This window comes from Grammomys surdaster, unplaced genomic scaffold (assembly GCF_004785775.1).
Source record: "Grammomys surdaster isolate TR1022 unplaced genomic scaffold, NIH_TR_1.0 146, whole genome shotgun sequence".
Lineage (NCBI taxonomy): Eukaryota > Metazoa > Chordata > Mammalia > Rodentia > Muridae > Grammomys > Grammomys surdaster.
The window spans coordinates 1,508,913-1,522,736 of record NW_021604604.1 but is presented as its reverse complement, the minus strand read 5'-3'; the positions used below and the strand labels follow the sequence as shown (position 1 = coordinate 1,522,736).

The window sequence follows — 13,824 nt, the reverse complement described above, 5'->3', positions numbered from 1 at the left end:
CTCTCTCTCTCTCTCTCTCTCTCTCTCTCTCTCTCTCTCTCTCTCTCCCCCCTCTGTTTCCCTCCTCTGTCTTCCTCTCTCTGTCCATCTTTCTATTTCTTTCTGACTCTTCCCTGTTTTTCCAACTCCCCCCTCTTTTTTTTCACGTGTTGGAGTTGTAACCTGGGCATAACACATGTTAGCTAAGGGTTCTATTATTGACCCATACTACAAGTCCCTAGAATATCTTCTCTTATGATCTAAAAATATATGTTGTTTATGTTGTTTCAATGCACCCAGTTCTTTCAGCTAGCCAAGGTGAAAGGCTGAAGATGCAAAAGGGCCCAAGCTTGGGAGAAGGATATATTTCTTGCATATGCTCAGTAAAAGGTTGCTTCTTTAAATGCTTCTGTATTTACCACTACTGTTAGCTAAGGTACAAAGCCAGTTGTTGTGTGCCGGGCTGCCTACAGAACCTGATCTGTCTCAGTAGAACCTCAAAGAGTAGACTCTATGCCCCTATGAACACTGCCTGCCTCATGGGTGGCCTCCACCCTTCAAACCTGTATTGAAGATGTAAAGAGATGTTCCCTGTGGGAACTACAAGATCAATTAAAGGGGCCAGGTAGTTCTACCTGTTGTTTCCCAAGGAGACAGAACTCGACAGATGTCACTTATCCAAATGTCATACATACTGTTTGTGGCAACAACACAACAGGGCCACAGACTTCCTTTCAGAGTTTAGAGATAGGCATTAGATATATCTATGGTATATTTCTGCAGCTCCATGCATTAGAACTGGTGTAGAATGGAAACCCCTTTTGCTAAATGTGTAAACATCTTTCTGGTGGTGGCTAGAACTGTCTAGTACTTATGACTGGAACAAGATAGTTAAGATATTTAAATTATATATATATATACATATATATGAGATATTATATATAATATATCTCAACATTATATATCTGTTCTTTGTATATATAATCTATAATCTATCTATTGATCTCTCTATATTTGTTGTTATTGTTGTTGTATATAGATTGTTAAACCTAGGGACTTTCATGGGCTAAGTAAAGTACTTTACCACTGAAACACGTCCTTGTCCAGTGAATTCTCTTTTTCCTGATGAGATGAAAGGAATTCAGTACTAATTTGGTTTTAATGTCATTTTTAAGTTGGCGAAATTGAGATACCAAGAACTAAAGACATCTCCCAGAAATAGTACAGTTCTTTTGTGGCAGTTCAGAACCATATAGCTCGGCCATTATTAGTTGAGCGCTTATACTGTAGGTGGGATGCTATATCTGAACCACGTCTTTTACTTCTTAGAACTCTTTTTTTCTTTTCTTTTTTTTTTTGGTTTTTTGAGACAGGGTTTCTCTGACTTCTTAGAACTCTTATAGTGCTTACAATGTCAGGAAAGTTGAATAACCTGTTCAAGCCATGAGTTGGTCCTTAGTGCTCAAATCAAATTTCTATCACCCACCCAGGATGCCTCTTCAGTCTCTGAGTTAACACACCACTCTCAACCTCTTCACCCACTGTTGTTGATTTCTCATTTTTTTTTATTGTTTGTTTGAAGACAGTATTTGCTGCAGTTAATATATTTTCCATGAATAAGTGATATATGTCTACTCTTGTTGGCCAGTCATACAGTCAAGTGTGTTATGTAATGAGAAGATTGCTACACTAGAGTTAGCACTTTGCTTCAGTTCCCGCTTTTATCTTAAGCTGGGCTGCATGACCTGTCTGGAAACTAGTTTTCCATCATTAAAATGTAAAATGGGCTTGGTGATCTTCACATGCCTCCACACACCTGGGACAATAGTTCCTAAATGACTTATACAAACAATGGACATGTGGCTTTGGAAACTGGGGTGATATAAATAAAGTCAGCACCTTGGAGAAGTGATATAGCCATGCCATCATCATGTGCTCAGATAATGCATAGAGACATCCAATCAATGTGTACAATGCTAGGATTATAAACTAATGGAAAGGAAATTCCACTTCAAAATAAGACCAAGTGTGGTTTGAGTTTCCTGCTCTTAAAGGGGCCTTGAAATATATCAAAATCCAGGATGGAGTTCCACTGATTTCTAACCCCAAAGCCTCAGTATATCCCACATAGACTCCCTGAAGATTACAGTGTTTCATGTCTTGGGGCTCTATATCTGCTCTTTAAGAAGCCCTATTTTCAATTACCAATGTAGTTGTCTATTAACTATCTAGAGGAAGTATGTCCTGTGGTTCCAGAGAATCTTGACATTTTCTAGAAAATATGTTTGGATGAAGAAGTTAGACAAACTGCTAAATAAATTACAAGAGTGGATGCTTTTACAATTTTCTACCTTCTAGAGAAGGAAGTAGCCCCTCCACTCATTGCACAGTCTTAACTTCTGCACAAACCAAGTGTTATTTTTAACTTCTGAATAGTTCTGCAGACTAAATGTTGTCTAGGTTTAAAAGTTTTTTCCAGTCTTCAATGACATTGTGTTTTATGGTTATATTTTAATGTCCCAGCATGCCTAGAAGTATGTTGTTGATGTGATTTTGTGTCTAGTTGGTCAGCAGCATCAGGGCCCAATCTGTTTTCTTTCTTTAGTTCTGTGTGGTGTGTGAAGGGATATTTGAGCTGAATACAGCACATTGGAATGCTGAGACTGCTGCCTGGCAGCTTGAGAGTTTTTATACATAAATAGGAAGCTCACTGTTATTGGGGCTATGCTTCAAAGAGTTTGAAGCCAATGGCTATTCAGCTTCTCCTCAGTGGGATAACGGTACATGCAGTGGTGAGGCTTGCTTTGTTGGTCTTTTTAGCCTTATCTGACTTTGAGTTTTTAGCAACAATTCTTTTCCAAGTGCAATGTCTACTTTGATGAGACATTTGTTCATTTAACTAGAGTTTACTTCTTTAGAAAAAGCCTTGATCTATAGGAACATTTAGGTCGATGGCTTTTCCATGAAATACCTTTTTGAGTTAGAAGATTAGTGGTTTGGGTTGAAAGGCTTCCCCAGTCCTCACTTCACTTCCTAAAATGCTAAATCTAGTGTAGGGATGGTGATGGAATTGCTTTTTTATACCTGAGACTATCACAGTGCCTCAAAGCAATCTCGGGATGTCTCTAGTTTTATTACGGCAGAGTTTATGGGAAATACAGACTGGCTGATATACAATTTAACTCCAATACTAGAGAATTTAACCCCTCTTTTTTTGTTCAAGGAGGGGCGGACTCTCTCTCTCTGTTGCTTTCTCTTTCTCCCTCACACACACACTCTCTCTCTCTACACACACACACACACACACACACACACACACACACACACACACACACTTTAACACACACTGTCATTAAATGGAAAGCCCATTTCATATAAACTAAAGTAGTTAATTCACATTCGTCGTAATGCCTCTTATAATTTCCCCCCACTTAAATGTATAACTAAAACAAATCAGTGCAATTTTAATCTTTTCCAATTATTGAAATGTAGAATACAACTGTTTCACAAGTTTTACCTAGATTTTCACCATTTATACATTCTGTGTAATGTGTATACTTTGCTACATCATTATGGAAAGAGTTGCATACAATAACATGACACATGGTTGTTATTTGAGAGAGGAAAAAGTGGGACAGTAAAGAACTGTATATTCTATCAGTCCTATGATGTGCCATTTTCACTTCCTAGTTCTTAAAACAAAATGCATTTTACAGTTAGGGGTATATCATTTTCATTTGATATTCATTTTCCTTTGTTGAGACATACTAAAAATCTGAGTCTTAGAATCAAGGGCATGTTACCTTTGATAAAGTATGATACCGGGAAAGAAAAAAAAAACCACACTCTAAGTTCTTTCGAAAGATAAAATTCTGTCATCATTGACAGAAAGCAATGTGTGTATGCGACATGAAATGTAGATTTTCCTCAACACTTTGTGCAGACTAGACTGCCATGTATCTTTATCATGATTTTGTTTACAAACATGAGCCATTGGTTACAGAGATGGCTCGGCATTAAAGTATATACTGCTCATGCATGGACTACTCCCAAGCACAACTGCCTATCATTTCAGCACCTTTCTGTGGGCACAGCAGTCCTCAGAACACACACATATAATTAACAACAACAATGGCGGATTACACTAAAATAGAAGATCATATTTTCCCCATCATATATATGAAATGCATTAACATACTGGGCCAGAGACTACAGAAGCTTTCAGAATAGATTAGGGAAGTATGATAAAAATCTTTCCCATACCATCTGAGCAAATATTTCATTCATATGATGGGAAAATACCCTAAACACTGAGGAGAACAAATGGCCAACAAGACACTCAGTGGGAAAAATCAAGCATATCTCAGAATATTTCTGAAGTATTTCATTTTTTTTTAGTGGAAATAAACGTTTCTTGCACCATAACATAATAAGTTTTGGTTACTGAGAATTGAAGATAATTCCTGTATTGAAGAATATTTTTCCTCTATTTTTGTTTTCTAGTTGCCTGGAATAGAATGACGCGTTTAGCTTTCCAAAAAATACTTGATGCCTCAGCCTATTATGTAGATCAGGGTTTCTTAGTCTTGGCACCATTAAAGCTTTGGGACAGATAACTCAATTCTATGAGGGTTGTTTTATTATTTTTCAAAGTCTTTAGTGCATTTCTTGTCTCTACCCACTAGACTATGGAGCAGACACCTTAGATTGACAAACTGCCTGTTTGAAAGCCACTGATGTAGATGACATATGCCATCATAAGGCTATGATTTTTTAAATGAGTCAAGGAGTTTTATTATACATGTACACACATAAACACAGGCGTGCATGGTCATATATATGCATTCAGAGATGCATAGGTTTCTTTAGCCTACATTTCTACTTATTCAATTTGAATATGCAATTATAGAAGAACATGAACTGAAGCTGGGAAATCTGGTGATCAGTTAATGACTAGACAGCCCCCCTTCCCTTTGCCTTGTTCTGAGTGTGGAACACTCTAGAGTGATTTAAGCTTACACCCTTTGAGATTTTGTGTGGGGTACCTCTGCCACTTACTGGGGCGGGCAGAATGAATGATCCTAATGCTGTCCTTTCTAAATCCTTGTTTGCCTACATAAAAGCACTTAAAATGGTCTGACGAGAGGTCTGAGAACAGCTGAAAGGGGCCTACGAGACTAGAGACCCGAGTGTGACGCGGTTCTAGTTCAACACCACCAAGCTGCCTGCGATGTCCGACCATGTTTGGCCTGTGGAGAAACGAGCTATACCGGTGGGAGCAGGCGACCAGCAACAAGGACTTGAAGCCTCTGGGGGAGGCCGGTGCAGCATTCCAGAGGACACTAGAAACCCTGTGGGTGTGGCCAATGGCGGGCAGCACAACCATGAGGCAGCCTTTCAGGACATGCTTCAGGAATTAGACATTACCACTCTGATATTTTCCCTGGTCCTCTTTTGATTCTGTTTTTTTCTTCTTAAACAGATCAGTTACCTTTGTTAGAGAGTTAGTGCTGTTCAGCTTTTATTGCTATGCCATCAATATCAAACCCTCAGACAGGGAAATAGAAGCTATGAAGATACTGAAATGCAAGATCTGTAATCAGATTTACATTAGAAGAAGTGGAGTTAAGTTTTTATGATTAAAAACTATCATTAGAAAAAATGGGGGAATGTAGAGGGAAAAGTTATGGATACTGGGTATATAGAATCCTTTTTAGATATAAAATATTCTTTAGGCTTTCTTTAGGAATGTGGAAAGACCAGTCACCATTACTGGAACTGGCCGACCTGCAAAGAGAAAGGAAAGAATGCAATTTAGTCAGGTGGAACCAAGCTGAGAACCATAGTGACAGGGCAAGGCCGAAGTGACAAGGCAAGGCCGAAGTGACAGGACAGGACTACATTCTTGAGAAAGATAAGCGTACAGAGAGTTTTCATCTGATCCTGACTCATGTAGGTTGGGTTCCTTTGGAATGTTCCACTATTTTTATGTTATACCACCCTAGCAACCCCCTCACCCCCTCCTCATTTCCTTGGTTTGTGGTTTTTCCCTTTAAAAACACCCCTCAAACTGGCAGTCGGGGTCAATTCAGCTCCTGCGTGGGCATGCGAATTGACCGACAGCTAGTTGTCACGCCCTAATAAATAACCTTGCAATTGCAAAAAAAAAAAAAAAAGTATCAATGTACACTTATATAATCCAGGACTCAGACTATCTCAAAGATTCCTTGCAGATTCAGTTGCTAAGCATTGCTTTCTAATATTTTTATATTCAGAATTTACCATTAAAAGATGTAGTTTGAATGGGTAGTATGTGTGTTTATATGAGTGTCTGGGAGAAGAGAGGACTGGGACATAGAGGGGAAGGGAGGAGAGAAGGCAAGGGAGAGGAAACAACTGGAGATGAATAAGCAGATGAAAAATGATCAATCCAGGGCACACCATGATTATCATCACAGGACACACTGGGGTATTGTTTGACTGAGAAATTTAAAATTTGGATGAAACTAAATATTCTTCCCTAGAAGGTAGTCAAAGAATTGAGCTCTTGGAGATTTCATTATTATAAAGATAAGTTGATTGTGCTTTTATTTCAATATTTCATTTCAAGAAGTTAGAACTATTATTAGGCTAACACAGAGCTTATCTCATTGAAGAAACATTAATATCTTAAAACAGTTCAAAAATATTCTGCGCTGGAGTTGCTGCTCAGTGGTAAAGCTGTTGCCTCATATGTTCAAGGACCTGATGTTGGCCTTCAGTACTGTAATATATATATATTCCTGTAATTGTTTGCCTCTTAAGGGAGCCGCTCAGATGGCCTGTGTCCTAGAAGTATGAGGATGCTGTGTGCCTCTGCCTCCTGCAGATGCTTTGCATATTTCAGAGAAACAGTGTGGAATTGTGTTTAGGAGGAAGGATTGAGGATTAAAAGTCTAAGTTTGAATTCAAGAGTTTTCAGTTCACTTCTGTGTGACATTGGGCAGGCTATACAATCCCCTCTGTGGTTCAGTCCCTTATGTAAAAGGTGTAGGAGGTAGGGTATCCTTATTATTATTAAGAATGAACAATTATCTATCTTATCTATGTATCTATCTATGTATTTATCTATGTATCTATCTATCTAATTATGATTTTTCTATCATCTATATATAAGAATTTCTGTTTGTATTAATTACTGTTCATTTTTAAAATAATATTTTAGATAATATGATTTGCACTTTCTAGAGCTATAGAGAATATATGACAACAAATCCTGATATCACTGACTTTTATTTTGTGAGAATGGGGGTACATATTTAGCAAATTAACAAAGTTAAAATAAAAACTCTTTTTTTAAAAAAATTTATTTATTTATTTTGTGTATATGAGTACGATTATAGCTATCTTCAGACACACCAGAAGAGGGCATCAGATCCCATTACAGATGATTGTGAGCCACTACATGGTTGCTAGGAATTGAACTCAGGACCTCTGGAAGAGCAGTCAGTGCTCTTAACTGCTGAGCCATCTCTCCACTCTTGATGGAAACAAGTGACATGGGACAACAGTCCCCTTCCTCATAGATGGGTACATTATACATTGAAAATTGTACCACTGGCTCCCTGGCCCAAAGGAAATGAATAGGTAAATGAGATTAAGAATTTCTGCACAGAAGAGTTGGATCCCTGAGAAAAGGGCAAAGAAAAAGTCTTGTTGGAGAGATGAGCTTAACTGAGAAGTGAAGGACAGAGGGAGATGTGGCCATGCTGCATAAAAGAAGCACTAATTCTTAGTGTCATTTGCCCATGAGTGGGTCTGACTTCCCCAGAAGAGTTTTGGTATCTTCTCTCCTAATCTAAAAGAATGCAATATAAGACACAGTCCTGAACAAGGACCATCCTCTATATATACGAATGACACAGCAAATATGGTAACAAGGAATGAGGAACTTTTGTCTTAACCAGTCTTTCATAGGAGTCTCCTGAGAAAAATTTTGACTCAGAACAGCATACAAAGCTCCAGTAGCTCTTATAACTCCAGGCCTGTACATTGCATCCAACATATTCATATTTTGTGTGTATAGGAGTGTAGGGGTTGGAGGCATTGCTTTCAACACCTTGTTTCTTCCAGAGAATAGTCTTAGATTTGGGCACCAACCCTTTCCTCTTATGTTGTTTTGTGTCAGAGGCAAGAATGGTTCTACAAAGGAAAAAATAGGAAACATGGTGAAATCAAAGCTGTGTGTTCAGTCTAAAAGCACAGTGAGATTGATTACAATGTTTTTCTTTGAAGCTAGTTAAATCTCAACAGCTTGAATGTACAGCATGTGAGCAGAATGATCCCATAGTTATAAATGATCTCAAAGCGCATTTGGGTTGGGTGAGAGTTGGGTCTGTAAAGGCAGGCCTTTAACAGCCTTTCTCAGAAGAAATGTTCCCACAAGGAGCCAGTCTTGGACCATGAATTTCCAGAGGGAGAGTGACAGCAGCAAAGGCTCTCAGGCAGGACTGAGCAGAAAGTGCTCAGGGAAGAGAAAGAAAGATAGTGCTGCTGGCCTGTAGGCAGGAGGATAACACGGCACAAGATGAAATTGTACATAGAAGTTGCTCCATGAAGGATCACAGTGTGTAGTGATACATAGACATGTGATGTATTGTAGAAGGCATGGCTTACAGAGAGCATTAGAAAATCCAGAACTGCTGAATACACAGGCATTTTATCTTCAAGGGAAGGAAATGGTGATCTTTTGCTAGACTATTAAGCCAGTTTTCACCAGAATCCCCCCAAATCCTGAGCATTGTTTCCTAATCTTGAGGTTTGTCTCTCAGTGAGTAGACTCCATCTTTTCAAAAGAAGTCACATGTAGTGTGTACCTTCCAACAACACAATCCATCTTCATGGATTCCTATAAGGAATCTGTTCTTCTTAGCCCTTATCCTGAATACTGTCCATCAGCTAACAGAAATCATTCTTATTGTAAAGGTCTCAGGTGCTTTGCTATGGAAGAGATGAGCTTGGCAAGGGAGTCTCAATGTCGCTGTCCCTGAAACTTGGTTGTGATAATTGTCAAGTGTAGACTTCTCTCCAAAGTTTTACTGTGTTTAAACATGGGAGAAAGATAAACTGTGAGGTTAGACTCTGGAAAGTTTTGAACTAGTGCCTGCTAAAGTGATGTTGACCAGAGTTTCATGCTTTACCTCACGCAGATCATCTCTCTCCTGACTGTAATACTTGCAGAGATCCCAGCACAGCCTGCAGGAGACTCTCTGTCCCTCTAGTACCATGGAAATGGTGAATGCATTTTCATCCCCCATACCCCCAGTTGATTTCAGCACAGAGCCTTGTTTTATTTTGGCTTTAAAGAGAACCCCTTTCAGTTTTGTTCTCCCTGCTCATTGCTTTAGTTTGACCTGGGAGCTTGGGGTTTCCATTTTCTCCAATAAAATTGCAGTGAGAGATTTAAGCTGCTTCTGTGTGCTCTATTCTTGAATGTGACTGTGGGCATTAGGGAATTTGAAATGTAGGGGAAGTATACAGATTAAAAAATCTAGAATTATTTTTAAAACATTGTTTGGGACATTTGTTGCTTCCAGGCTCAAGACTATAAGATAAAACTTCTTTTTAGACACAGAACAAGAGGATAAAAGGAGAGGTGCAGAAATGAGACACAGGACCAGGCTGGGATGACATCCCTATCCTTCTTCTAGATGGCCAGTCTGGTAACTTGGTTGACTTCTGAGGTGAAGTCTAAGACGATGCGGTCAGAGGCTGCTTTTAGAAGAGCTAATAAGAGGCAGAGAGCCCAGAAGTGAGACCATGAACCTTTAAAACATGGATTTGGTGAAGGTAGAGTATGTGTGATGGGAAAAGAGGTGAGGTAGACATGTTTATAATGGTTGACTAGTGAAATCAGGGTTCTCCTTAGGGGGTCTTAGTTTTATTGATAAAACAATTTAACTTAAATGGACTCAAATGGAAATTCAAGAACAGTTTCATTTGTGCCAGAAAGAAAACCCTCAGGTCAGGCAAGCTGCGATTTTCAGCATCTGCCTGGATGAAGAGACTAGAAGAGAAGAAAAGCCAACAACAATAGCATGCTGTGTGAGTTACTACATGGCAGTGGGCAGCCACATGGTGAGGAGAGTCTTGGAGAAAAAACATGGAAGCCCAAAGTATCAGAAAAAAGCATATTTAAGTTCTAGCCAACATCCAAAAGAAAAGAGAATAACTTGAGTCAGAATTCAGAAACATGGGCACACCCAACACACCTCATGACAACCTTATGTGACTTGAGGGACTGCATTGGACAGTGGTCATTTTGGGAAGGAAAAGTATAATATCTTATTAAAGGAATAATTATTCTACCTATCTCTTTAACATGGCTTTAAGTTATCACTCCTTCCTAAGGATGTTCCTTCCTGTAGGCTGGTTCCTTAGCCAGATCATTGCCTGTCCATCTGGAATGTTAGGTCCCCACCCTGGGTGGAAATTCTATTCTCTTGACTGGGGGTTTTCCCTTAATTGGATTTTATTGGTATTCTAACATAATGACTATTAATAATAGAAAATTGAAACAGTAGGTTTTAGCAGTGGCCCCTCATTATTAGTTTTTCTATTGTGACCAACTGGGTCTATTTTATCCTTCTTTGTACTTCCCCTTTGTCCTCTCCATTGTTTTATAAACTATATATTTAAAGTATTTTCAAGTGGTTACTTTGAATTTTGCAGCTATAATCCTCTATTGTTTACTTTTCCTCCTTTGCCCTCTGACTCTTGTTGATCCTAATAATCATATATAATTAAACAGGGTTCTTTTATATTTTCCCAATTTAAATTTTATAAATACATACATACATACATACATACATACATACATACATACACACATACATACATAACACACGCACACACACACACACACCACATAATGTATTATGATTGTATGTACCCATTGCATCTCCTTCTTCTCCCCTTTCTGTTGATCCTCTCATCTTCATCTTCTTCCCAAGGACATTTGCCCCGCTTTTATGTCTTTTTTTGCATGTACCTCTCTTATGCAGATAACCACCTAACCAACCAAGGCTGTTGTGTGTTCATGACTGCACTAGCCGTGTCCTATCAGGCAGATAGCATTTTGCAGGACTCTTCCCTGTCCTCCAGCTCTCACAGTCTTTCTGCCCTGACTCCTCATGCTTCCTGACCTCGGGGAAAGGGCACAGATGTCTTGCTTAGGGCTGTGTACTGAAATGAACAGTCACTTTGCCTTCCACTTTGACCAGTTATGAGTGTTTGCATTAAACATTGTCTATCACAGAAAAAGAGCTTCCATGATCAAGGCTGAGAACATGGGGCCGCATCGTATTTTTACAGTAAAAAAGTGCACACTTCGCTTTGTTATCTCTAAGAACTGAAACTTGCATTTAAAGAATATTCTCAATTTTAAGTTCTAGGGCATCGTCATTTTCTGAGACAATGCATTGGAAACTATAATACATTTAGTTTATTTGATCCTGTATCAAGATTTCCTCCTCTGGAAATGCATCATGTAGCCCTGGCCAGTCTTGACCCCAGGATCTTCCTGGCTCAGCCTCCCAAAGTACTGGGGATATCAGTCCATGCCACTAAACCTGGGCATTGCTTAGTTTGCCTTCTTTTGCCCAGAAAAGTGACAAAAAAATTATATGACTTATTTCTAACAGAATCTAGCCCCCCCCAACCCGAGTCCTTCTTTTGTAACGGGAAACTAATGTTTGCATTGATGACAACCTTGCTTTAGATCTGCAGAATGATTGCCATGGGAATCCTTTGAAAATATTGACCTTTTAGTTTCGACCTAGAACTGTCTATTATTTCTGTATTTCTCCCCCATATTTCCAAATACTTTTTTCCCCAGGAAGGATATGTGGAAGGCAAGATTTCTGAGTCTTTTTATGCCTGAAACCGTCATTGTCTTCATGCATGCAAGATTAACAGAATATACAAGTATAGGTACAGAGTCTTTTTGCCTTCCAAATGTAAAGGTAATGTTACAGTCCCTTTGATAGCCACCACTCTCACTGAAAGCTCTCACTAACTTAACAGATTGTACTTTATAGCTAATCTTTACTTTTTCCTCACGAAAACCTTTACAATCTCTTCCCTGAGTCCAGAATATTCATTCTAATTTGCTCAGATACAGTTTTTCTTCTGCATGGGCATTACTCAGTGTTCCTGCTCACAGTGTAATCTGCCGTCGTTTTCCTCTTTCTGGAACTCCCATCACTAAAGCACTTGGCCTTCTGGATGCATTTCTGTGTTTCCTGTATTATTTTTATTTACTTGTTTTTAAAATTAGGTTACAATTAGCTTACATTTTCTTATGGTATTTTCACGATAGTTGGGGGACTGCCCCTCTGGCTTCTCTCCCCTATTCTTGCCCACTTTGTTTTTAATATTCAACTTTTCTCTTCCACTTTAATGCCTCATGTGCCCTATTGACTTCAGTGCCCCAGTTCTGTCCTCTCATGGACTCCCTTCTAGTCGTCTGGTACCTACCGCATTTATACACTTCTGTCTGTACATACTAACCAATGATAATCTACCGCATTTATACACTTCTGTCTGTACATACTAACCAACGATAATCTACCTCATTTATATACTTCTGTCTGTTCATACTAACCAATGACAATCTACCGCATTTATACACTTCTGTACCAATACCAGGTAGTTTTTATCACTATTGCTCTGTAGTACAGCTTGAGGTCAGGGATGGTGATTCCTCCAGAAGTTCTTTTATTGTTGAGAATAGTTTTCGCTATCCTGGGTTTTTTGTTATTCCATATGAATTTGAGAATTTCCTTTTCTAACTCTGTGAAGAATTGAGTTGGGATTTTAATGGGGATTGCATTGAATCTGTAGATTGCTTTTGGCAAGATGGCCATTTTTATTATATTAATCCTGCCAATCCATGAGCATGGGAGATCTTTCCATCTTCTGAGATCTTCTTCAATTTCTTTCTTCAGAGACTTGAAGTTCTTGTCATACAGGTCTTTCACTTGCTTGGTTAGATTCACACCAAGGTATTTTATATTATTTGCAACTATTGTGAAGGGTGTCAGTTCCCTAATTTCTTTTTCACTTCTGTCTGCACATACTAACCAATGATAATCTTCCGCGTTTATACACTTCTGTCTGTACATACTAACCAATGACAATCTTCCACATTTATACACTTCTGTCTGTACATACTAACCAATGACAATCTTCCACATTTATACACTTCTGTCTGTACATACTAACCAATGATAATCTTCCACATTTATACACTTCTGTCTGTACATTCTAACCAATGATAATCTAGAATCTACATAGGAGAGGAAACATATGGTATTTGTGTTTCTTTCCTTTCCTTTTCTCTTCTCTCCTTTTCTTTCCTCTTCTCTTCTTTCTTTTTCTTTCTTTTTGTCATGGTGTTTATTACAACAGAAATCAAACCAAAACCACAGCCTGTTGTACATGTAAACAAAATTTCTATCAAACTGTAATTTGAAATACCAAAATACCAATAGCTATCATCTATATCAACAATAATTGATTATGTTTTAAAGTAGTAAGAGTTCAAAAAGCCACCAAATACAAAGACTGTAAATAAGGAGATGGAATGTTAGTTTTCTTTTTCTTTTTCTTTCTCTTTTTCTTGGACAGCATGTCTGTAGCCAAGGCTGGTCTTGAACCTAATAATTTTCCTAGTTCAGCTTCTCAAAGTGTTAATAAGTGTAAGTCACCATGCCTGTCTTGATCAATTCTAAATTTTAAGTACCAGAAAAAACCCCAAATTAACATTTTTTATTTCTAAATAATAAAGATAAGAGGTTTTAGTTT

The 13,824-nt window shown here is 38.4% G+C and overlaps 1 protein-coding gene across 1 annotated transcript in view; it reads left to right on the top strand.

The window, feature by feature from the left end:
• The window catches only part of Gpr158 (G protein-coupled receptor 158), a 353,010-nt gene that overhangs the window by 2,430 nt on the left and 336,756 nt on the right, over positions 1-13,824 (top strand). The window lies entirely within an intron of this gene.